The 22,503-nt window shown below is 42.7% G+C and overlaps 1 protein-coding gene across 7 annotated transcripts in view; it reads left to right on the plus strand.

Annotated features, from left to right (window-relative positions):
• The first annotated feature begins 268 nt into the window (after positions 1 to 268).
• Positions 269 to 22,503, plus strand: part of CALD1 (caldesmon 1) — a 174,790-nt gene continuing 152,555 nt past the window's right edge. For 2 of the 7 annotated variants that reach the window (XM_041398495.1, XM_041398501.1), the window contains exon 1: positions 276 to 444. The gene's annotated coding sequence lies outside the window, so the exon portion shown is untranslated. Of the gene's footprint in view, positions 445 to 22,503 lie in introns of all 7 variants that reach the window. The other 5 variants (XM_041398498.1, XM_041398500.1, XM_041398502.1 and 2 more) reach the window with 3 other exon arrangements.

Below are 22,503 nucleotides of genomic sequence, written 5' to 3' on the forward strand. Positions count from 1 at the left end.
TCCTGACAGAGGATTTACTTTCAGAGGCCCTGCTAAGGATAACCAAAAAAGGGCATGTAGCAAGACAGTTTTGGCAGCTCGCACGAATTTTCGGAGCTTTTTAGGTCTTGGTTTTCTGATGAGTGGCTTCCTGAGCATGCCTGGGGAATGACAGGCATCTCTGCAGGCAGGCTGAGCCCACCTTGGCTTGCGCACAGCCATTGGCTGCCCATCGGAATAAATCGAGGACAATGCATTCCGCCGCCTGCCAATTGTAAACATAAGGGATATGTATCCACTTAGCATTGACTTTTGGGAGGGGCCAAGGAAAAGCTGCACTTTTATTGAATAGGGCTGTGTGTGTGTGTGTGTGCGAGGCTGCTGGTGCGCCTCTCTCGCTGCGCTCCTGCCCGAGCAGCCAGTTATTCATTTCCTTCCTACTAGCTGGAAACTTTGCAGCCAGAGGTAAGGAAGGGCTTTACGGGACGTGTTTGCCTGGGAGCGAGCCGGGCTCGCCTTCGCCTCTGCCTTGCGGATGGAGCAGCCCGCGGCTCCGAACGAGCTGTCCCAGGCTGGTTCTGCCCTGCTCCTCTCTCTCCGTGCCCCCCCTTTCCAGATGTTCCTGGGGGAGATCTCGGGTGGAGGGGGGATGTGTGTTTGCTCACCCCGCTGGAGCTGGATGAGGAGCTGCAGGGCAGGATCTGTGCTGGTCCCACCGCTCCATTTTTGATCCTTTGGTGCGCTCATTAGTGGACCAATAACCTAATAACCCTCCTTTATTTTTTCTTTCCCCCCTCCCCTTTTTATTTTATTTTTTTTTTTTTAATGGTGGAATTACAATGAGAAAGCTTTTAGTACGTTAAGGTCTGGTGAATTGCTTTTAATTTTGCAACTTAATATGTGGGCTTGCAGGGCAGCCCGACTGCAAGGGCAGACTCGGGGCGTAACTGATACAGACACAGCGAAGCTCTGCTTAATGTAAGTGATCTGATACTCGCCCAGGCAGATGTCCCTCATGGCAGCCTTTCACAGAAGTATTGTTGACAATAGATGGCATCAGTTTTTGTTTTCAGCCTCCAACATGCGCAGCAGAGCCTTGCCAGAATGTTTCTTGTGAAGTTGCCTTTCCTGTTAAAAGGGGGGGGATTCAAGAATGTGCTTGGGTGGGACTGGAGCTCTTGGAAGTCTGGCTCTGTGTTTGTCAGAGTGCTGCTGGGGAGAGCTGGCTAGCAGGCTCCCCTTCCCGGCTCCTTTGACATGTTGGGACAGTTGGAAAGCATTGTGCAAGGCTGGCTGCTGATAGCATGATATTCTGCATAGCAGGGAATTTCTCAGGGAAAAGGGCTGGGAAAATGAAGGGAGGGAGGAAGTTAGCTGCAGATGAATGCTTGGTAGCTGCAGACACTGACCAAGCTGCTAATCTCTGGCCAGACCTGCAGGGGTAGAACAGATTGGTCTCATATGTCAAGTGTTGTTTGGAAGAATGAAAACATAACTGTTTTAAAATTACTTTTTTTATGGAGTACTTGTTTTCAGAGTAGAATTTCTTTTCAGAGCTTTTGTACAACTCTGCCTGAGAAGGCTTCCCCTGCTAAAAGGCAGGCAGGAGAATAATTTGGGAAAATAACACATTCCCTCCTTGGCAGCAGCTCAAAGAAAATAAGGAGGCAGAGTGGGATTTTTTGTAAGAACCATGTATTTATTATAATTTGTCTATTTTAGATACCATACTGTGAATGATTGTGTTTGTATGATTTGCCATTGGAGAACCCTCAGACTCTGCCTCCATTCTTTTTCTGTCTCATTAAATGTAGCAGTAAGTCCTCATCTGCAGCAAGTCTCATCTTTCCCTCCTGCCATTTAGACAGGATGGGACCCTAAAACTACACACACCAAAATCAACAGAACAGACTCTTTTAACACAAATTACAAATGCAGCCAAGCTTTTAGTCCATTTGCTTTATTAAATTGGCAATGAGGTAAAGGTAATTGATAATAAGATAAAGCAGGGTAGAACTTTTATCAATGCATTTGAACAAATGCTAGGTCTGCCTTTTCTGAAGAAACTGCTTTGATAGGCAATCTTAATAAAACCTGCATATGTTAATGTAGACTATGTCATGATGGGAGGGAAGAAATACCAGATGACATGTCTGTGAACAAGAGACTCAATTGAAATAATTTGTTTTTCCTGAAAACTCCTCTTTGTTGATACTTGCAATGGCAAGAGGATCAATTCCACAGCCTTCATTCACAGGATTAGTCCTGGTGAAATCAATATCACCATTAATGGATTCAGGGTCTGATGCAAGGGGAGTCCTGTGTACTCTGAATCCCATTTGACAGTGAGTGATGTCAGCACTTTTTAGGAGAATGGGGGATTTTCTACAACTGCTTCTTCCTCTACTCACAGCATTGTTCTGACATGGATCAGAGAAAGGGGTCACTTCCCTTGTGCTTTTATTTCTTGTCCATCACTGATATGCACAATGCAACAATGACACTGGAAGATTTGAAAGGAAAGTGGGGAAGGGTGTAAGTTCCTCTGGCTGGCATTAGAGGGAAAACTGAAGTGCATTTAAATGGGAAGGTTTTTTGTTGATATAATTCATGGGGCCACATGTGACACAGCATCTGCTCAGTCCCATCCAGGATTCGGGAGCACTGCTGCTTATTCCAGGTGGGGAGACCATAGAGGTGTAGGGCAAGGCTTTTCCCATGGCTGCCTGCTAGGACATGGCTTCTGTGCTATGAAGATGCCAGGGAGGCTCTATCAGGAGCCTGACTGGAAATCCTCCTTGTTTCACACTTCCCTTTGCACAGCTGGAGCAGCCCTGCCTGTGGGGGTGATCTTTTCACTGCAGAAAAGTGAGAGCCTGCAGGGCTTCCTTCCTGCAGGACAAATAGATCTTTAATGTTCTGGGGCTGTGTAAAATACTCTGATTTCTCAGTAGCTGCTTACATGAGACCTGTTCTTGTAGGCTGCCTGAGTTTTGTGTTGAAGATCAGTGGAGTTCTTAACCCCTATCTGCCAAGGGTGCAGCTTGGAACATTTGATCCCAGTGTGTGAGTGCAGAGGGACAGGAAACCATATATGCCTAAGAACGAGAGGGCCAAGAGAGCATAACTGTCCATCTGCAGGGCTCATCTGGACTCTCCTGGCTGTGGGAGAAAGCACCAAAAAAGGTAACAGGGCAGCAGGGGAAGTGCAGTCCTGGGAGCATTTCGTTGCCTTTGAGAGGAGCTTTATAGGGAGTTTGCAGGATTGGGCTCCAGGTGCACAAAGCCTGAGGCACTCAGGCCTGTGAGTGCAGAGTGGGAGCCTGCATTCAAAGCAAGCTTTCATTCTTTAAAAACTCTCATCTTAGGAACTACCCCCTGGCAGCTTCTAGTGAGAAAGTTGCTGCCTTGCTACTTTAGGAAAGGTGTGCGTGCAGGGGATGGTTTGCTGGCTTTGTGCAGAGCTGCTGAGTGGCCAAATGGGGGAGAATGGATTTGGGGGCACTGTACTGGAAGGAAGGCACCTACCCTATGTGTAGGCACCTCCTCTTGGGGAGCTGCTCCTGCTTGGAAGGTGTAGCTGCTGCTTGTCTAGGATTTGGCTAAGGCTGGAATTTGACTCAGAGGCATCTGAAGGTCATATAAGATCTGACCTCTCTGGATGAAACACCGAGGTCACAGAACTGTTGAACTATATAACCTTTTTTTTTTTTTTCTTTCCTGGTGCTTTTTGTGCATTCAATTAGCCCAGCAGGGAAGGACGCTCAGCACTCTGTAATTTGGGATCCCTCCCACCCCCGGGGGAGCTTGCTCCTGTATTTCTTGAAACAGATTGGATCAACCAAAAAGGTTAGGGAGTGTAACTCTGTTATTTAGCTGGTGTGTTAGTTGGGTGGCTTACATCCTGCTTTAAGGAAGTTGTTCCTTTCCATGCATTTTTCCTTTGGAACTTCCACCACAAACTGATGTCTCTTCCCTTCTTCCTGCCCCTCAAGAGGGGAAAAGTGTCCATGAAGCACAGGGGCACCTCCTGAGCAGAAAATCTTGTCTACAGCAGTGTTGAAGCTAGAAGAATTGCTTGTGGGGACTGTCCTGCTGGCTTGCAGTGAGGGCTGGACCAAATAGCTGAGGAAGCAGGTGAAAGAAAGGGAAAGAAGCAGCGACCTCTTAAGCCACTGGAGTAATTTCTCCTTTGAATTTTTTCCTGTGGTCATAAATACCTGGTGAGTCACTTAATGGCCGTGTGTCCGTTTCTGTACCTCCAAGTAAAGGATAAGCTGTACCTTTCTGTATTTAGCTCATGGCTCTGCTGGGGCTTAGTTCATTAGTGTTTGTAAAGAATTTGCAATACCAAAATGACAAGTTTAGGCACTGCCTAAAACCTTATTTTTGACTGGTTTCCCAGACCACCTTAGACTATTTTCTTGGAGTGTTCACACAGATGTGTTAGATTTCTAGATTATGGGTATAAAACCACTGAAGCCCAAGGAATGAGGTGAAGGCAGACCAGGCTCAGTGGTGATGCTGTGCTGTCATGTCTACAGGGAATTTCCTGTGTGCTTGAGGATTGAATTGTTTGTGCTACATCTGGACCAGCCTTCCTGTGAAGCTGTCATGTGTGCTCCAAAAATGCACAAAGGCAGCTTTTGCTTACAGATCCACCATAGTGTCATGAGCTTGGAAGAAAAAAACTACTCGGCAAGCTGCTGGACCTTATCTGCTTGTTCAGGCTCATGTTGATGAGAACAGTTGCAATTGTAACCCCTGGGGCCAGGCCAAGCTGCAGTGGGGAAAATATTAGGGAAAGATTTCAGGCAATGGAAACATTACATGTTTCCACACCCTCTTGTGTACAGAATACAAATAAAGAGCATTTTCCCTTGAGACTTGCTGTGGAGGGTGTGAAGCAAACTGGAACCCACCCATTTGCACATTTTCTGGTTTATGTCCTTAAATGGCAAAGAAAAAAAAATTTTTGGAATTTAGCTCATAGAAGGGTTATAAATAGATTTGTGGAGATAGTTTTGCTGTAAATGCTCTGGTTTGGTATCTATTCAGAAGGGTAACTTTGTAGGCCAAGAGATATGAAGAGGAAAGGTATTGCTAAATGCAGGAAGACAGTGTCACTGCATGTGCATGTATGTGTGACCTTCCCAATCTTCCCCCAAAATTGTGGAGACTTAAGTGGTATGGAAATCACAGTGTCAAGCTATTTAACTAACTAATCAAGCTGTTTAACTTCTCAAAGTTAAATAGCTTGGTGTGAAGAGGAATGATGTTCATGATGTGAAATGGCTAAGGGGCCCGAACCTGTGGCAGCTGTGCAAACCAAGGGCCTGAGATGTGCTGGCAGCTCGTTTTGTGTCCTTGTCCAAAGGAGCTGGCTCTGCCTAGGCAGAAGCAGGGCTGGACAAACCCAGCAACAGCTCCTGGGCTCCTTCAGAAGTCAAGGTTAGATCCTGCAGGCTGGTGCCCATTGGATTCCAGTCATCTTCAAAGGCAGCTCTGCCCAAATGAAGCAGTCTGTGATCAGGCCATTGTTTGTTTCTTATTTGCAAGGCTTTGATGTTCTTTCTTGCCTTTCTCACTGCCACAGGGCATGTTACTACCCTTTTCCCACTTCATTCTTTGACAAGGAGCTCTCTAATGGTGAAATGGCCCTTGCTTGATTTTTTTTTTTTTTCCCCCCCTTGAGCCAGAGCGTTCACCGTGGAAAAATCTTTCATCCCAGAAGCACCAAAGGCATGACCTTCTGTAATTCCTCTCAATTTCAGAGGACCTAGCAGTGCTAGTGTGATAGCCCAGACCATTCCTTTCTAATATCAGTGGCTGTACTGAGGACAATTTCTTCTCAGTCTGAGTAGGCTCAGCTGCAGAGGGAGGAGGCAAAGGATTTTATGTGTACCTTCCTAATGACCTCATGATAACCTCATTTCTCTCAGTGATTTCAACAGTAATTGGGCTGGGGAGCATTTGGCTTTGCTCTGGCCTAGTTAAAACTCACAGGTTTGGAAAAGAAATTCCAGGAGCTTGGCTAAAATGTGTGGAAAATAGGAGTGGTTTGGAGAATGTTTGGCCAGCTCTCAGTTCCCTGCACAGCTTCACCTGCTCTGGTGCTGCAGGATGCTTCCAGCCAGCATCACTTTGGAGGGCTGCAGCCCTGGCTCTGCAGAGGGGAGGGAGGTTTTGCTGCTTTGTTTGGCTTTGGGAACAGCTCATCCCCATGTGCAGAGCCACACCCCTCCTATGAAAATGAGGAGTTTCATTCAGATGTCTGATAAGCCACAGCTGTTGCTTTGCCACTTCAAACAGAGCTTGGATTATAAAGACTGAAGTGCAGCATTTTAATTGCTGTAAATATGAACGAGAGCATTTAGGCAATCCAGATGATCCAGAGCCAAGCATTTCTGTGGCTAATGTATATTATACTGACAAAAGCAGGCCAGCTGAGAATTTCCCTACTGCTGTCCTAGTAATTTAAAACACCACTAATCTCTTTTTTGCTGCATTGGTGAAAATGAGGGAGGACCTGGGCATTAGCTGGCCTGGATCTGAACTTCATTTCAGTGGCTGTACTGGGATACATTGAGTGATGTAAATGATACTGAGGGTGTTTTTAAAATATACATTGGGTCTAGTCTGTTTGATTTCCTTGAGTTAGAGGGATTCAGAATTCCCTGTGAGCTGCTTGCTATCAAGAAGCTGGCCCTTTTTGTTTGGTTTTCTACACATCCCCTGAAGGACAATGACAGCAGGAAATTGGGTCAAAATCCCAGTAACAAGCATTCACTGGGAAATGATATTTCGTACAAGAGAGGGCACTGCAAACCCAGAAAGCCAGGAAAATTCCATTGCTCCTCACTCCCTGGTGATTAAAAGGCCCAGCCATATATGGGAAAGGTCTGAGCTTCATTCACTCCAACCACAATAGTAAATGGTTTATTCACTGGACACAGTATGCAGTCAAGGAGCATATTGACAATAAAGAGGAAAAGCAGAAACTTTTGTATGTAGTCTGCTTTCTCTGCTGTGTGTTATTAGAAGGTTTGTGAGCAGCTTTTTTCTTGCTCCTTTATTTAGATCCCTGTAAACTTCAGTCAGTTTTGTTTGCCACTTAACCCTCCTTCTAAAACCAGACACACCAGCCTATTTCCTCTCCTCCCCCCCATATAACCCAAACAAGAAAAGAACATTTCCTTTACCAGTGCATACATATATAAACGTAGTTCCTGGATCTTCAGTGCACCTAGTGTGCATTTATATGACTAAAAATCGGGATTAGTGGACAAAATCTCATTCTCACTAGGTATAGAGCACTAACTTTAAGAAAAGCAATGATTAAATGCCAGTGTTCCAGGGTCAGGGATGGGACCACAGGAGTGAAGCAAATACATGTGTGTGTATAAATAGCAATGAGTTTTGGGGGGAGGAAGGGAGCAATGTGTTTTGGGTGGGAGCTGCAGAAGGGGTCCCCAGTGCTCCACACAGCTCTCAGGGGTTTCCTTCCCACCACATCAGTTTTTAGGCAGTGAAACCCCACACAGACAACACTGGGATGCAAAGTCACTGGAGCACTCCACCACATCAGTTTTTAGTGAAACCCCACACAGACAACACTGGGATGCAAAGTCACTGGAGCACAGTTGTGTTTACATTCTTGCTTTTCAGCTTATTTTGTTTGGGGGCTGGTGCTCTCTGCCATCAAAATCATGGGGATAAAGTAGTTGGTGTAGCTGGATTTTATTTCACATGGAGAAAGGCAGTTTAAGTGGCTTAATGTACTTTAAGGCAAGGTGAGCTTTGCTTGATGGAGAGTAGTTGTAGCTGGATTTTATTTCACATGGAAAAAGGTAGTTTAAGTGGCTTAATGTACTTTAAGGCAAGGTGAGCTTTGCCTTGATGGGGATTTTCTGGAGTTTTCGTTGTTTGCTTTGCATGGGCTATCTTCAAAATACATTGTTTGTGTCATGTTGGTGAATTTAGAGATTCTCTGATATCTCCTATGTAATTTTGCTGAAAACCCACATCTTTGTGGCCAGGAGGGCTGATGGATCAGTTGGATTTCCCAGACTACTTCTTATTTGTTCCACACCACTCATGCTGTGAGGCCACGTTTGACAGGGGTGTTAGCCACAGGATTTGTTGCCTGGATTTGAAACCAGCAAATACTTTTCATCTCTGGCCAGCAACGCTTCTGAGGAGGCATTTGACCATTATCACAAAGACATGCCAAGACCTGCCCACTGAGGAGCTCTAATGTGGCCAAAAGAAGCACGGTCAGGTTGTGACTGTTGGGTAGTGCAATAGTAGCACATGAATAATTCTGTTTCCCAGCTCTTAGCAGGATCAGGGGTAGCCAATTTGGAGACCAAAATAACTACTTATCTAATCTCATTCATATTTTTTTTCATTCAGGATTTGGGTTGGGAGAAACTCTGCATTGTATCAGCTTTTTAAATGGCATCTGGAGCCTTTGGAAAAGGTCCTTGAGCAATAATCACATTGAATGCAATAAGCGTTATTGCGTGGTCAAAAATGCTTTTCATTTCTTCTATTTTTACCATCTCCATGATTCCAAAGGGAGAGGAGAGACTGCTTTGTTTTTCTTTTACCTCTTAAAAGAGGGAAATGTAAACAAAGCATGTTTTGGAGTAATTTTCCTTTGGTTTTTCTCTTCCCTAACTGATTTGTGTCCCAGCTCGGTGTTTGTGCTGTCTCATTCTGGCTGCCTCTAGAGAAGCTTTGCAGCTCCTGGTGTTTAACTCTGCTGCTCTGCACTCTCCCCATGGTCAGTAAAGATGTTTATTGCTTCACCTGTCAAACCAAAACCTACTTTGTCATTCTTGTGCCATCTGCCATAGTGGCCTAGTTGCTTTTCAAAAATAGGCATTTTTTGTTTTGCCTTTTTCCCTCCCCTCTGTTCACTATCATCTGTAAACAGATGTGAGCTCCTTTCTTGGAGTCAATACATAGCAAACTTATTATTAACAAGTGGAGAGGGAGTAATGGTGTGTTTGCCTTCTGTGTCAGAGTATCTGATAAAGATCAGTTCATCTTAGTGAAAAATGAAAGGAATTTACTGTATGTGCAGGAAATATGTTTTGTTATAAATGAACAGATTGAAGTGGTGACAGGCTATGAATCTGACTTACATGACAAAATACAGTTATACACTTCTGAAAGCCTGGAGACTGGTGTGATGAACTGGAAAAAACATTATAATCTGAGCACGTTATTTCTGTCTCTCCTGTGACCCTTCAAGGCAATGGAAAGTCACTGATGGAAAGGCTGTTGGCATTAGCAGGCACAGAGCTGGTTTCATTGCTCCTGCTTCCATGCTTACAGATCTCTGAGGCTGAATTTAAATAGGTACACTCAGTGTTTCCCAATTTAGAATTAAATACCAGAAGCTATAGGTGTAAAAAAACCCCATAACCAACAGCAACTCCCCCAACAAAACCAAAAAGCTGGGAAAGCCATACGTAGGTCATCTTGTCCCTATCCTGTAGGCAGTATAGGATAATTCCCAAAAGTACATTCACACATGTTTTGTCCATAAACACCTCTGTTTATTAACAAAATACAATAAACTCTTTTTTCTTTTTTTTTCTTTTTTTTTTTTTTCAGTGAGGATTGGGGTAGTTTGCTGCACTTTCTAGATTTTAGCAAGGGGAAATAGCTATCATTCTAAAATGTGTTTCTTGGCCCATGGATATTGCTTATGTGAATTCAAGCAGAAAAAACCCAAAAACCTTAATGAGTGGAAACTTGCAGAAGAGTTACCAGCAGCTGCTTTTATTATGGACCATGGCTCTGACATGATCTCACACACGTTTAAGACAAGTGTTACCTCACTGGCTTCAGTGGAAATGCTTTTCATTTGCAAGGGAGTAAATGAAGCCAGAATCAGACAGAGACCTAGGGAAACTCTCTGGGAGAGGGTTTTAGTCTGGGAAATGTTCTTTACATACGTATAAAATATATGGGCATATCTGCACACTGCAGTAAATGTGTCAGGCCACCTGAGAGAAAGGGGCCAAGTTCTGCTTTGAGTAGCACCTGTGTAAATCCAGAATGGACTGCAGGGGAAATGTGCCAGGGAGGACCAAAGAAGTATCTAATTTTCTTTGAGTGCTAGAGTGCATTTTTCTTACTGGATTTCTCAGGTTTCCTTGATCAGATGGCTAGAAAATACAGCAAAATCAGACTGTTTTCAGGGAGCTTCATGTTTTTGGCTCCTTATTTTTAACCATATCAAACAAAGTTGTGTTGATTGTGAAACCAGTTCAGACAAAAGTACAGTACAGTTACTCTGCCTTGAGAATACAGGAGGAAGCAGTGAAATAAGAACTGTATATTTCTTGAGTCAACCCTTTAGAATTGGGCAATATTACATCTTTCAAGCTCAGCTAAACCTTGCAAAACTGGAGGAAGGTGGCTGTGCTCTATTGAAAACGTAGCTATGGTCTCAAGCAGAAGAAGCTGAAACTTCTTCAGGTCCAGAAGAGGTGGTAGTTAAAAGGAATATTTTGGTGTTACAGCAAGTCTGCAGCTGTGGCATGGGCTTTGCTGTTTTTCTGGGTGTGAGGAAATGCAGTCGAAGATGTGACTTCAACTGGAAATCCAGTTGAAGGTATTGGTTAAGAGTGAGTAAAGGGATGCAAGAGAGGGATTTGTTGTCCTGGTTTGTTGCTCTCCTTATGTTTTGGTAGCCCTGCTTGCTGCTCTCCTGTACAGCAGCACCTGAGTACAGGCACACCTGGCACTAGAGCCTGCAGCCTCTTGGGTGTGAGCTTTGAAATGTTGTGCTTTAGGTGCAGAGTTGATTTTAGCAGGATTTCCCACCAGTGTAAACACTGCTTTCAGGTGCTTTTTGCTTTACTCAGTGTTTGAGGCAGTGATGTTTTCAGGTGTGTGGTGTAAGGTTTCGTTGTAATGTGGTTTGCAGCTGATGCTGTGCACTCCCTGTGATGGAGGGAAAATGTTTTAAGACTATGGAATTCAGTAGTGTTAACTTTCATTTTTACTTTCCTTGAGGACTTGAAGGAAAGCAGAATGATGGTAATTAAGCTTGATCTGTAGCCCAAAATTGAGGGTGGGGGGAAGGCAATAAAGTACAGGGAATGTTTTAAATGGCCCTATCTGCTTATTTAAAGCGAGTTCTTAGGGAGTGGGGTTACAAGCCTCTTCTCAGCCTATTACAGGTTTCTAAGTGTTCAGTGTCTGAGCCAAAGCTAATTATATTGTCCACAGAAAAAGCACAGCAGAAGCTGGTGTCCCTGTGGTTCATACAACTGCTAATTATTTCCAGTGGTGATGCTGAAATGTGTTTTTACATAATTGTCTGAGATCACCAGCTTGTTTCACGTAGATGCAGTTCTGCACCAGGCAGGAATGACTCCTGCCAGCTGCAGGGCCCTGCCAGATTCACAGTGGTAGCACAAAGTAAGAGAGCCTGTTGCTGGAAGCATTTGAGATGAGGTTTTTTTACTTCTCCCTAGATCTTTCCCCTGAGGAAATTCAATGCTGCTGATAGAGAAACTCCAGTGGGAGAGCTCGTGTTTGAGACAGCACAGAAATCCTTTTCTTCTGCTTGTTTCCAGCATGATTCTGTCTTATAATCCACCCCATATTTCTATTTTAATATTGTCTTTAGTTGAACAGCACTTACCTAATTCCAATTCTGCCTTGTATGTGCTAAACAACACCATGCATGTTGTGGGTCCTTTAACTGAGCCAAAAATGGCCAAGGTCATGTGGAAAGTCAGGAAGAGAGGGGCAGAGGTTGGGACTTCTGCTTCCTCTTAGGTGTAAATATGCAGTCATCCCAGGGAATAATATCCATTGGTGTCCTAGTTTTGGCCAGGACAGGATTAATTTTTTGCAGTAGCTGGGGGGTGGGTGCTGCTGGAGGAGAGGCTGGGCATGACCTGGCAGTGTGAACTTACAGCCCTGAAAGCTAGATGTGTCCTGGGCTGCATCCAAAGCAGCGTGGGCAGCAGGGGAGGGAGGCAATTCTGCCACTCAGCTCTGGGGAGAGCCCACCTGTGAGTGCTGCATCCAGCTCTGGGGTCCCCAACACCAAAAGGACATGGGGCTGCTGGAGGGAATCCAGAGGGGGATCACTACACGGATCAGAGGCTGGAGCAGCTCTGCTATGGCAAAGGGCTGAGACAATTTGGTTTGTGCAGCCTGGAGAAGAGAAGAGATGGCCTGGGAGCAAGCTGGACTTCAGTGCTGGGATGCAGTGTGGGATCAGACTGCATGCAAGAGCTGAAACAAGTGTGTCAGAAATGAACAACCAGGATTTTCTGCTGGAGCGCATCTATGGCAGGAGGGTACCAAGGAGCAGCTGCTTCTCATACAACTTTGGTGCTGCCTGCTGCACAAAGGAGCACAAAAGTATCTCTGAAGGGCCAGAAAGAAAATCTTTATGTACTGCATGTGGCTTTGCATTTATACAGGTGCAATTGGCTTCAACTGAAGGGCCATTTTGATGAGATAGAATGTCTCATTTATATCTTGGATATAAATTACATTTTGACATTTCTATGAGTAGTAGAAAACAAACACACTCCACTTGTGTTGGTGTTCCTGTGTGCATGAAAGATGACCTGTCCTCTTTTCCCACATGCATTTTCTGTGTGGACATAATGCCCCTATTGAGTATTCATAAAGACACTCGTGGCTACCCAACTTGGCTGCTTGGTGAGGAGAGGCATTTGCAGAATTCCACCCAGCTGAAATCACTGATTCTGCAAGTGGAATTTGTTTATACATTGTTTTTGTTAAAAAAAAAAATGCAATTAGTGGTTTACAATGTTTATATGGATAGCACCAGCTGAACCTTGTTCCAGTCCATTGCATGCTGTTTTAATGTGATCCACAATAAGCATTGTGCAAACAAATTCTGACTGCAATTTCCAATTGTAAGTCAAATTCTGTCTAGGATTTCCAAATTTAAGTTCATATTCAAAGTAAGAAGTTTTGTGAAGCTTAATCTCCTTAGGTGATATCAGAAAGGTTTTTCTAGAAACAAAGGAGACCTAGTAGAAGCAAGCTGCTATCCTGCAACTTTAAGGGATTGAATCTTGAACTGAAGATCCTGAAGTATGAAGTCAATTCACCATCCAAAATCCACCTTTTACATTCAGTAATCCCTGAAATCTCTTTTGGGGAGCCAGATGTGCTCACTTCCAATTTCTCCCTATCAGGGCAAGGATGCCAGTTCAAAATTTTGGGGTGTGCCAGCCATGCTAAGAGGGCAGAGTGTCAAACACATTGCTTTGTGTGAAACTGAGGGACAGTGCTGTCCCAGACTGCTTCCTCTTTTACCTGATTGTTCTATTTTGTATGTCTTTTGCTTTACTTTATTGATCTCTGCTATTTCTGGTTTAGTATCACAGCAATAGGAAGCTTGTGGACAATTTATTTAAGCAGCTTTTAGGCAATTACATTGTTTAATAAGCATATATTGTTTAATTGAAACCCAAGCAATCTATATCCAGGTTCACCTCTGGTAAAGTTAATTTCTAACCACTTGTCATTCTACAGAATATATCTCAAAGTGGTGCCAAAAAAAGCAAGTTTCCCATCTCCTTTAAGACTGAAAAAAGCTTCTGTGTTCACTAGAGTACTAAATAAAGAGTTCTAGAGAAAAATGTCTGCTTTGGAAACACCCAGCACAATATTCAGAGGTGACCCTTACAGACAGTGAAATGCCTTTAGAGGAGCCCCACATCAAAAGTTGTAGGCACTCCCCTGTTTGTGCTCATGGCATGGTACTTCCAGCAGCTTTGAATGAAATGCAAATGTAAATTCCCAGAATGAAAGTAATCATTCCTCTTCTGGGTTCTCCCATGGCACATGCACAATATAGTCTGGATTTCCTCAAAACTGTGCTTTCAGAAACTTTTAATTGTCATCATTTGGATTGGGAGTTACTCTCCTGAAAGAGCAGTTCTGGCTGTTGTGGGGATTTTGTCAATTTTCCTTTTTCAATGTTATTTTAGCATTTCTTCTCCTGCTAATGTGGAGGATGGAGACTGCCCAAAGAAATATGTGCCTGCCCTTGCCTTTGACCCATCTGAACCCATTCAGTGGCTTCACATTTCCTAGCTTCTGGTTGTGCTCATTGAGGGGCAAGGGACCTGAAATGTCATTTTTGAAAGCTGTTCTGTCCTCAAACAGCTCAGTCACTGCTCCATGGCCAGAAGTACCAGATTTTGTTAGGACCTTCAGCTGTTGACATCAACCTCAGAATAACTTAATTTCTTGTGTATAAACTTACGTAGATTGAGAAAGGCTTCATTTGACAGAGACCAAAGATTTGAACATTTAGGTAATTGTTGTCTAATTATCATAGCCTTGGTAATATGAAAAGGAAAAAGAGAAAAGGATGTAAGTTATTTTGAGCCATCAGATAAGAAATATAGATCCTGTAGTACATGCTAGCTGTAGTATTTCAGTTTTTAGAATGTGTCTATGGTTAGCAGCTTTAGGCACTTGGTGCTGTCTTTGATTATAACAGTGCTGAACTTTAGCTGCAAAATTGAAACTTCTGATTTTCTAGTACATCAGTAAGTGAAACTTAAACCCATGTAATCTGTAAAAATAAATGTAATTACTTTAGCAAATGTGTTACAGCTGGCCAGGTTTAACATTAAGGTACCTGTTTCTTATAGCTGACTAGTGTCAGAAGACAGAGGTGATGGCTTGAGCTGTGCTTTGCAGGCAGAATGGAGCAGAAAAATTGCTTTGCATTCTTCTGTGTGTACATTGAAGTGAATTAAACTGAGTTGCAGATCTGACCTCTGACACTTCTTTCTACTATTTTCTTCAGTTTAAAGCATCTTCGTGAGAGCAGCTTTTTTTTTTTTTTTAATTTCAAAATTTCTGGCAAAACTGTAGTTAAGTGGGCAGCTTCAAAATTGAACACTTGGTAAAATCTTGAAGAACACCTGAGCATCTGAAGCTGTGATTCATCTCCTTCAAGGTGGCAGTTTGCTAGAGCAGGAGATGGGACTCTTGCACTCCAGCACTGCTGCTGCTTTGGTTTTGCTTCAGCAGAATTTTTTCCCATTTTCCCTTGGTCACTTATCTAGCAAACACGTTTGAGATTTCTGCAGTAGCACAGAGATGAAGGGCTGACTGCAGCAAAGCTCTTCAGCTTTGGTCAGAGATTGCTGTGGTGGAAATAAGATGATGAAAGGCTGTGCAAGGTCTCTGTCTGGTCAGAGCACAGGCACCAAGCACTGCTTGCACTGGTGTGGGTCTCTTCATTATTCTCCAGACTTTGGTGTCACTTCCCGTTGTGGATAGAGCCTTATTCATCTGCCAGAAGAGCACACTTGTTTCCTGACCTTTTGGAAATCTCAGCAGCTATTTTTCACAGGAATGCTGTGGCTTGAGGCTTAATTAGGGCCCACAGAGTGTTTAGAGGTCCCTTAATGAAAGGTGCCCTGGAAGTGATAAGTGCACTGTGATGTTATTAACTAAAGTGATGCCTACCAAGAATTAGTGGTAGATAAGGCTATCATCAGCTGCTAAGCTTTTCTGTTCCTGCTCTTTGATCTTGCAGGTTTCTAGCTCTTCCACTTGAGCAGTTTTAAATTCCTCCTCACAAAGAACACCTATTGAAGTAACGTGGACCAACTGATTTTTGGATCATCAATTCAAACAACTGGAGCAAATTATTAGGTTTACAGTTTCAGGCTCAATTTAGAGCATTGGGGTTTTTAGAATTGCTTTCTGGGAGGCTTAGCATTTAGGAACAACTGTCTTGAGTAGCCAGGGTATGTTACAGGACGAGAGTACCTGTGGGATCTTCCTGAGAGGTGGCCCCATTCTTGTTCTCACATATTCTGGTCTTTCCAAGAGTAATTTTTCAATTTTTCTCCTGTGAAATGTTACTGGTAGTGTTTTTGTGGCATCATTAACAACTGTGTATCTTGATCTTAACCATCCTGGACCTTATGCAGCATCTGGAAATAAAAGTTGTAGTAAAAGCCTAAATTTTTTTTTCCGCTTTGGGTAGCTCTTTTCTTTAAGAAGCAAAACTGTAGTTTCTGAATGACCTGCAGATATTATGTGGGCAAAATTCCTGCTCTGAATGGTTCCCAGGATAACTCTGCATTGTGTATGTCCCAAGCAACTTGTAGCTGAGATTTGTTTTGTTTGCTTGCAAAAGAAAACTAATATATCATGATGGGCAATGCACGGCACATAAGTCAAATTACACAAACAACTGAGGATTTTTGTGTTCTTATATCTGCCCATGGATAATATTTAGAAAACAAAGTAATTTAAAAACCTTAAAGAATTTTGGCTGCCTTTCAGAAATGGTGGAGTTAAGTCAATAAAATGCTCAGTAGAGATTGTATGTCCCCAAACATATTTTATCTTGACAGGTTATATACTATGGAGAGCTGCAGCCATGACTTGAAGCCAAGTTGGGAAAAGAACAGTTCTGTTACAGGGCTGCATTTGATGGGAATCTGAGGAGGGGAAGGGAGAGAATTGTGTGAGCTCTGAGAATGCCAAACACAGAAAGCCTTGCTAAGCTGAACTCCTGGGCTCCATAAATCATTGTAACATCAGTAGGTCTTTACTGATTTACATCTCTTGGGCATCTGTTTTGGTTTTTATTTTACACAAACCTAATTTCTCTGGATGCATGAAATCATGGGGTTTTAATAGAAGTTATATTAATGGGCAGTAGCTTGGAATCTGTGTATGAAAGTTTGTAGTCAGTATCATTGACTTAAAAAAAAAAAATTAAATAAAATGAACAACTGTGGCAATGTCTAGCCTCCTTGACCTGGATCAAATCAATCCATGATTTCTCTGCACTGATGTGGCTCCACTGAAGTTTGCTCATCACACATCTTGCTTCTATGCCAGTGTGTGACTGGAAAGAATGGACTTTTTGGGTAGTAGACTGGAAGTTACGAGTTATGTGACATTAGAACAGATAGTTTATTGCCCTTTGGGTCCTCCCATCTGAAAAGAATGTGAAAAATACATTCAAACAGCAAGGAGGATAAACTCTGCGATATCTGTTGAAGGAAGCTCAGTAGATCCAGTCCCATTATTGCAGGATTGCAACTTTTTGGGTTTATGGAGACAGAAAAGTGCTGCTGTGGAGCACCAAGTGCCTCTTCTCTGCTTTAGGTAGCCTCCACGTGAATCCTGTGCAGTCCTGCTCTTTTATCCCAGTGAGAGGCTCCATGTAAAGGTGGAGGTGTGACACAGATGCTCATTCATCCCTTTTTTTTGGGATACCTTTTGCAGTTACTAAAGGAAACTTGCAGGCAGTGCAGAATGGGCATGGGCTGCAGCAGCTTCCCTCGAGGGCAGGGAAGAGTGACTTTGAAGTGAACTTGGATGGTGGTTTGGCCTACTTAATTGGCAGAAGTTGGAATGGTTTGGGGTTCAAGTTGTGAAAGAATTATGGGGGATTTAAGTTCTCAGTCATCTTATATGAGCACTGGCAATGCTTTGAAAAAGGGAGTTGAGCAAGTCTCATTTTGGGAGTCTTCTCCTTAAACTTTTGCTTTGGGGAATCTTTAGTATGATGTAGATCATGTAAGAGGACACAGTGGACTATTGTTGGTTGGTGAACTCCCCTTTTGCCTGTCCCCTCAGAAATCTGACTTGTAAAAGACATCAAGCACTCTTAAAGTAAGAAGGAGCTGCAATAAGAATGTTTGTCAGGCTGAGTATCTTAAAAATAAGTATGACTGTAAATACACAGCAGTATGCACTGCCTAATAGGGTTATGTGGTGTGTTAAAAAGTTAAACAAATGATATTTAGATTTGTAGATTTCTAATTGTTTTTCCTTCATAGAAATATCTTGAAGATATTTTGCTGTGTTGCTACTATTAAAATAGATATTTTGGACTGCTGTGGTTCAATTGATTTAAAAAAATCCAAAACAACAACTTGAAGGAATGTTTATATTTTTCCTCCTTAGATGTCTGTCCTTGATTCAATGAACAGTGGCTTGAAGCTGATAAGGGATGCAGTTCAAAATGCTTGACTGCAGTGTGGAGGCAGCTGCTGGTAATTAAAAACCTCAGAGGACCACCCTTCCCCACCATGGCTGTGTGTGTTGGCCTGAGAGGTTTCATCTGTCCCTGGAAGTCTTTCTTAATCCACTTAGGTGTTGTCAGATAATTCTTTTGGGGAGGCTGGGGTGGTGCTGTTTGCACACAGAGTGAGATTGACCACTGTGGAATTATTTATCTTATGAGAGGAGAAAACAACTCCTGTGGGAAATAGATTTGAATTAAATGCCACATATTGATCCATTCATTACCTCAGGGGTGGGAGGCATGGAAAGCCAGTGGTGAAATGAGTTACAGGGAGAATTTAACAGGGGTGGCTTTCTCCAGCCTCCCTGAGCTCAGCCAGTGCTGCTTGGCATGGTGTGCCCTTCTCTGCCATGAGGTATTTTCTTTCTAGAACATTTTCTTTCTCCTTTTGCACAGTGAGGGTGAAGCTGGACTGCACTGGAGCCATTTCACAAGGACAGGGGCAATTGTCTTGCACTGTGTTGTGTTGGCTTCAGCTAAAGCAGGAGCAAATCCTTAAGATCCAGGAGCAGCAATAAAGAAGTGTAGCACATTCAATAATGTGGAAGCTGTGTGTGTGTGTTTTTTTTTTCTTCTGCATTTGAAACAAGAGCTCTCACTAGCCAAAGAATTTCCTGATTTTTTTGTCTTCTGATGACTCTTATCTTGAAAAAGTAATAAGGGTAAATAAAAATTATTAAAACCTACCAGGAGCTTAGATACTTGATTGGATACTCAACTTGAATTGGGTTCCTTACCTTTACTTGATGATTCATTTGCAGAGAGACCTGCTAAATGAGACTACATGACCTGAAGTTCTGGGCACTGAAAGGCACAGTGTGATGCAGAATTGTAAGGTCAAATCCAGCTGAAGTCAGAAATTACTGAGAGTTCTTGCTGTCTGACAGCTTCACAGTGATTTAAGGCACACAAAGCAATGTATTCCAGCAGTGTTCAGGAAATGCTCTTCAGTTCTGAAGACATATTTTCCCACTACACCTGTGTATAGCCATTCTAATCTTTAGTAGATTACTGCTCAGGACTTAGTGGTGTCTTTAGGGAAGCACAATGGAATCTGTGTTGCTTAGTGTCTGCTGTAACCTTTTCTAAGTAGAGGATTTCATCCCCAGCATCTTTCATCAGCCCTGGATTCACTCAGTTTGTCATGCTGCAGTAACCTCTCACAGTCACCTTCACTGGGGGTGTTTGCAATGTTCTGCTGAAAGACTGAAACCTGTGGTGCTGTGAAACAGTGACATAAAATCAAGGTCCCCCAGAGAGAAAAGAGAGTTTATTATAAAGCATATACTTAGACATGGCTTTGGTTGTATAGGACATCTGGCTTCTTTACTTTTGAAGCAACTTACTGTTTCTTGTTTCCATGGAATAATTCCTCTAAATGCTGAACCTGCCTTTGTTGGACAAATTCTGCACTTGGCTAAACATATTCAATTATCTGAGACTTTCATTCCTTCAAATATTTCTTTTCCCTAGGTGCTGAGAAATTGCACGATGGTGGCTGGCAGGGTAAAGAAAATCTACAGCAAAAAGGCTACAGTGAATGATTGATAGGTGATTGGTGCAGGTTTTTAAATGTGAAGGTGTCACTGTGAGCCAGCTGAAGTTAATACTGTTATTCCTGAAAGCACCACTAAAAGCATGGACCAGTTAAAGTGAAGTGGCATTTTGGAAGTGAAGTCAGGGTTTTTCAGAGATCACACTTCAGAAGAGCAGACATTTTTTTTTTAGCTTTCAGTGGTAGAAATCCAGATGCATGCTTTAAAACTCAGTTTACTCTGGCTGTAGTCAAATAAGTAAAGACAGAATACTGGTTCAGATGGGGATGCTTAAATCACCAACTCATGTCTTAATTTCTCTTCTTTTCCTTCAGTTTATCCTCCCTTTAAATCTGGTCACCTAAGAATTTTCCTGAATGCTGTGATCTGGAATATTTCCTTAAAACAGCATCTGCTGAGTTATTTTAGATTGCTGATTTACTGTTGTCCTTCCTGTATCTTTTTAGGTTTTTAATTCTTTCTGCAATGATTCTCCATTACTGTCAAGCCTAGGGCAGTAACAAAAAGAAGCTTCCAGTCTTGTGCTCAGTTCCTGGTTGTCCCATGTCCTCTGATTTCTATCATGACAAAACATGCTAATGGTGAGCTACCCCAGTACTTGGCATGATCTTTCATGTTATGCTTCTTGAAAAATAGAATTTATTGGAAGCTGGCTTGTTGGAAGTACTGGGTGAGCAGTGTTGAAATGAAATTAATTTGCTTTCTGGAAGAAATAGCCCAAACAGAAGCTTTTATCAAACTTCTCTCCTGCCTTGAAAGAGCCCAGCTGTTAGGAAGTGGGAAGGGATTTGTGCAGGCTTGATACTCACACAATGGTTGGCCTTTTTTTATGCAGGCTATTGGAAGGGCTGCTCATTTATAACAACTGTTTGTGTGAGCAAGTGAAAAACTGTCAGGGTCCTGTCTAAGGAAATTGTGTTCCATTGGTGCAAAGCATCATCAGGTGTCATGAGGTAGATTAGTAAAAATAAATTTGCAAATTGTTCCAGCCATACAGCCCTGGACTGTTATTGTAAAATGAGTAAAGATACTCAAAATACACATTCATTTGGGTTTTCTTTCCAAATCTGAAAAAACATAGTCTATCTAAAGCCTCCTTAATGGAAAATCATTCCCAAGGGGTTAGAGAGCTTCTGTTTTTTTGAGTGTTTTTTTTTTTTTTTTTTTTTCCAGTAATGAAAAAGTTAGCACTGAATCAGGAAGTGCATATAAACATCTACTCAGCAAGCCCATGACACATTTATATAGTGGAGAGTTTAGAGGTTAAGAGTGTCCAGTTGGTACTGGGAATGCTCCAAGTTCTCCAGGCTTCCAGTTTCATTGTTGTGTTTGAAACCTTAGGGAAAAATACAAGTACTTATCAAATATTTGCATTTATCCACATTCTTGCAAATTACATGCAAGAATGATATTTTAGAGATTCCTTGAACTTTCTCAGAGGTTGTGGAAATTCTGTGGTCTGCCCTGTCCCATACCTAAAAGTCTTGCTGTTTATCTAGCACGTACTTTTCAAATTTCTGAAACAATTAATTAGAAAAAGAAGAAAACACACTGTAACAAGGAGAGAAAAAAAAGTCCTTACCCAGGTCCCCTACTGAAAAAGATTTTTACAGTGTGGGGGTGGTGGGAAAAGCAGGGCCTGGAAGCTTTGTCCATAAAATCAATGGTGGAATCATTTCCAAGGTCAACAGAATATACTGTGCCTGGACTCCTGTAACTCCCATAAACACGCCTTTGCAACATGAAAACACCCCAGCTCCTCTGGGATTATCCCTGAGGAATGGGTCAGCTGGGGAGGCCTGGCCCCCTCTGTCAGTTTGGTGATCCTTGGGCAGATGGTCCCTGCGGAATTCCAATGTGATTTTGGGAAACGTGTATCAGACACGCTGGTCTCTTTGAACAGTTGTTATTACAGAGCTCCAGAACCGGGAAACTCGGGGAAAAAATATGAAGTGAGGAGCAGAAGTGAAGGAGAGTGACTACTGGGTGATATTACAGCTGCTACTACTTAGAATTCAGATAAAAAGCACGGAGGATACCAGGATCAGGAGGGTGGGGGGACAGTGAGCAGTGATGAAGATAAGGCAGCTGCAGAGTGCAATCTGTATCATTCAATTAAGTGGCTCTGTTCAGATAAATTGTTGTCATGCAGCCAAAACCAAAATCATATATTAAGGAACAAGAAAAATGGAATGAGGGACTGTATGTTCTGTGTATGAACAATGTAGAAGGCTCTAATAAAAATCAAATCTTGGTACCTCCTTGGGGACAGATATTGGCTACTAAGGGGCTCTGTGATTCTAGCAGAGAAAATCCTTTGCAATAGCTGGAATCTGAAACCAGACAAGTAAATTAGAGACACATTTTTATGCTCAGGGTGATGAACTGCAGGAAGAACAATGTTTGGTTGATTCTTCTCTTGGTGGTGGTAAGAAAATGTGACATCTGCCTTATGTCCCAGAGCCCACAGTTGGGGTTTTTTTTCACTTCTTCCTTGCAGTTCAGAAGTCCCCTCGAGTTCTATCGAAAAACTCATTTGGAGATTGTGTGCACTGGGTCAAAAGTCCCATTACACAAAGCTGGAATTTCTGATCACCCCTCAAGTGCAAATCTATTGCAGCAGGAGTATTGAGCTTGGTTAATTAAACCTCCAAGAGGAATAACTTTGTTACAATGGTTAATAAACTGTGCTATCGAGCCTGTCTGGAGCTGTCACAGAAAAGTGATCCAGAGTTGTCTGCAAAGACAAGAAACACAAAATAAAATGTGTGGAAAATGAGCTCCTATAGACCAAATACCAAGGCTGTGGTTGGACTACTGCAAAATGGCTTTTGAGGTCCCATGCATTAAGGAACCAGAAGCTGGGGATAA

Source organism: Onychostruthus taczanowskii, unplaced genomic scaffold (assembly GCF_017590055.1).
Source record: "Onychostruthus taczanowskii isolate IOZ18803 unplaced genomic scaffold, ASM1759005v1 scaffold15, whole genome shotgun sequence".
Taxonomy (NCBI): domain Eukaryota; kingdom Metazoa; phylum Chordata; class Aves; order Passeriformes; family Passeridae; genus Onychostruthus; species Onychostruthus taczanowskii.